Genomic DNA, 3,700 nt, shown 5'->3' on the forward strand with positions numbered 1-3,700 from the left:
CTTGCATAATGCTACATAAATGAACATGTGCACGATGCTACATAAGGCTACATATGTGTATTGCATAATGATACATATATGAATACGTGTATAATGCTACATATATGGACATGTGCATAAGCTACATATATATGCATGCATAATAATACATGTATGTATCAAACTATAAAATGTTTTAAAAATATTGCTTGATATATATTTAAAGCATATATTATACATAATATATAATGTATATCGTGTTACAATATAGATATATAATTTACATTAATATACAAAGTGCATATTTAGTATACTGCTAATATGCCTATATATGTAGTTCAATGCATTACATTGGGATTTTGGTTATCATTTCTTATTTTAGCCACCAGGCCAATGCTCAACAGTAGATCAAATTTCATTTTGAAAGCATAGATCGGAAGCCCTAAATGTACTTAAACAATTTAGGTAATAAGATTTGATATGTAGGAACTAGAATTTGTGTTATATTCTTTTAGTTCTAGGATATTGTTATATACTTTAGGAGAAAAGCAACTTTTTGGAAATATGAGACATATCTTAATAATTTGATATTTTCTATGTATTGTATTGTATAAACTTTTCACACAATCACATTGCATTATTTAGTCTTTTAGAACAGGGTCAAACAAAGGAGGTTTAATTGCTGAAAATCGTTACTGAAAAGCCAAAGGTCAACAGCCACAGAATTCCAATGTCCTCGAATTCACTATTTTCTGATTTTAAACATATTCCTTACCTTACTTTTTAATGTATATTGTAGCAAGATGAGACCTGTAAAGCAGTCTTCAGTAGAAGAACCAGAAATAAATTTACAGATCTCTGTTTCAAGCCAACCACGGACGCACTTCTCCGGGAAATATGCTAATTTTCTTAGTGAAATGTGATGTGTGATGTGAAACATCAACTTTTCCATTGCCTTTTTTTCTGGATAAAACTTACCAGGCTGGTCAAGGGACACTTGGGAAGTCTCACCTACTAATAAGGTTCCTGGCCACTCACTGTGAGCCATCCTTTGTTTATCTGTGAAGGAAAGTCTTGAAATACTGTGTAGAGATTCTTACAGCATGCTCCATGTGCACCATTTTATTCCCCACAGATAATTTTAACAAGTTACAATTTGGGAAGACAAGGCAAGGAAGGTTTTCTGATCTCCTGCCATCTTTCTCTCGATCCTAAGAAATTGAGCAAACCTGGCCTTCCTTAATAAGGTTTCTATTGGAAGATGAATCATACCCCACTTCCTGGTGTCCCAAAGAGGAACAGTTTGAACTGCCCTCACTGTCAATCATTTCATGCACAAGTTGGAAGTCAGGTGAGCTTACTACTAATCAGACCTTGGTCGTTGTCCTTGGTCATCGATGACACAAGAATGAGTCTTTGTCCTTATTTCCACATTAGGGGCTGAGAGAGACCAAGTTCACAACTGGCCACCACAGTCCAGATGTACAAAGCAAAAGAAATGTCACCAAATAAAAAGCTAATGGAGGCAACATCTGATTATTATTTAATGTAATTTTTTTTTAAATTTTTTTATTTATTCATGATAGGCACACAGTGAGAGAGAGAGAGGCAGAGACACAGGCAGAGGGAGAAGCAGGCTCCATGCACCGGGAGCCTGACGTGGGATTTGATCCCGGATCTCCAGGATCGCGCCCTGGGCCAAAGGCAGGCGCCAAACCGCTGCGCCACCCAGGGATCCCTATTTAATGTAATTTTGATTTGAAAAACTCCATGTCTGGTTTTCTTTTTAATGTTCTTTTTTTTTTTTTTTTTTTTTAGAGGGTGGAGATGGAGAAAGAAAATTTTAAGCAGGTTCCACACCCAATACAGAACCTGATATAGGGCTCAATTTCACGACCCTGAGCCAAAACCAAGGGTCAGATCCTTAACTGACTGAGTCACCTAGTCCTTTTAATTTTAATTTAATATCCCTTTTAATTTAAAACAATGTTTTTCTCTGGAATTAGCAGTGATGGTTGCACAGCATTGTGAGCAGACTTAATGCTACTAAATTGTACATTCTAAAGTGTCTATTTTATCATGCTAAGAAATAAACACACAAGCAAATACTTTAATCATTAAAATCACTTCAGCATTTTCATAATTACAATTCCATAATGTTATAACTATCCATTACATATGTATTCTCTAATATGTAGACTATTATATCAAAAAGATACTTTAATTAATATCAATGAAATGACCAAATCTGTGAAGTAATAAGATTTTAATACTATCAATAATTAATGAGATATTAAAATTAATTTCAGATCAAATAATTAAAATCATTAAATAAGAAACAAATAACTGATATTACATTACTAAAAATTAACTATATGGATAGAAATTACTATTTAAACTTTTTAAGCTCTGTATTTCTGCCTTTTGGATTTCTGACTTAGTCACTCAGTAGCATCCAAAGAACATCAGTGAAAGTAGTCAAAGAGATCTCCAAATAACCAACTAAAATAAACATTTTTTTACTGAATAAAAAGTTCCTGCCAGGGACAGTTTTGTATGTTTTTTTTTTTAAGATATTATGTATTTATTTGAGTGAACACAAGTGGGGCGTGAGGGGCAGAGAGAGAAGCAGACTCTCCACTGAGCACAAAGTGTGACCTGAGGCTTGATCCCAGGACCCAGAGATCATGACCTGAGCCAAAGACAGATGGTTCACCAACTGACCCATCTAGGTGCCCTAGTTCTGTATGTTTTTTATAGAAAATAAACACTATGTACCTGAGAGTCGCCAGACCTTGCTTCACTGGTGCAGTCCACACCCAGTGTGTGCAGGTGAATGCACCTGTCCAGCAGAAGAGGGATGCCCATGTCCCCACAGTCAGCTCTTCCTGTTAGGTCAGTGTTAAAATAGTGCCAGGGCATCTTAAAAAGCTCCTGGCCCCCCAAATAAATGAGTAAATCTTTTTTAAAAGGTTTGGGGTGGGCATCGGACTCTTGATTTTAGCTCAGGTCATGATCTCGGGGTCCTGGGATCAAGCGCCACGTTGGACTCTGCTTAGAGGGAGTCTCCTGGAGATTCTCTCTCTCCCTCTGCCTTTGCCCTTCCCACTGCTTGCAAGCTCTCTTTTTCTAAAATAAGTAAATCTTAAAATAATAAATAAATAAATGAATAAATAAATAAATAAATAAATAAATAAATAAATAAAATTTTTTTAAAAAAGAAAAAAGATATTGGCCCCATGACATACAAATAGGATCTGTCGGTACGCAGCTTGCCTGTTCACATTCATAAAATGTGATTTTGAAAGTGACATTTAAGAAATTTTAATGAAGCCCCCCCACCTGGTATCATTTTTTTTTCTCTCCGGTTTGCATGAATCATGCATTTGCTGTGCTATCTAAAGCATCTTTGCCTACATGGAGGTCACCGTTTTGCTCCTATGTTTGCTTACAGAACGTTTGTAATTCGGTGTTTAACAAGTAGACCGGCGATCCCTTCCTAATTAGCTTTTGCACACGGTCAGAGTTCATTTTTGGTCTTTGCATATATTTGACTGTTAAGAAGACAAAGGAGCAAGAGCAGGTGGCAGCTGTCAATCAAACAGGGAAAAAAGAAGAACCCTAGGTTTGGGGGACTTGGTGATGCCGGCTGCCTTTGAGAAATAAAAATGGAGACATTGCAGAGACTGTCAACCACTCACGACCAGACGTCAGAGGAGAA

This window comes from Canis lupus, chromosome X (genome assembly GCF_048164855.1).
Source record: "Canis lupus baileyi chromosome X, mCanLup2.hap1, whole genome shotgun sequence".
Lineage (NCBI taxonomy): Eukaryota > Metazoa > Chordata > Mammalia > Carnivora > Canidae > Canis > Canis lupus.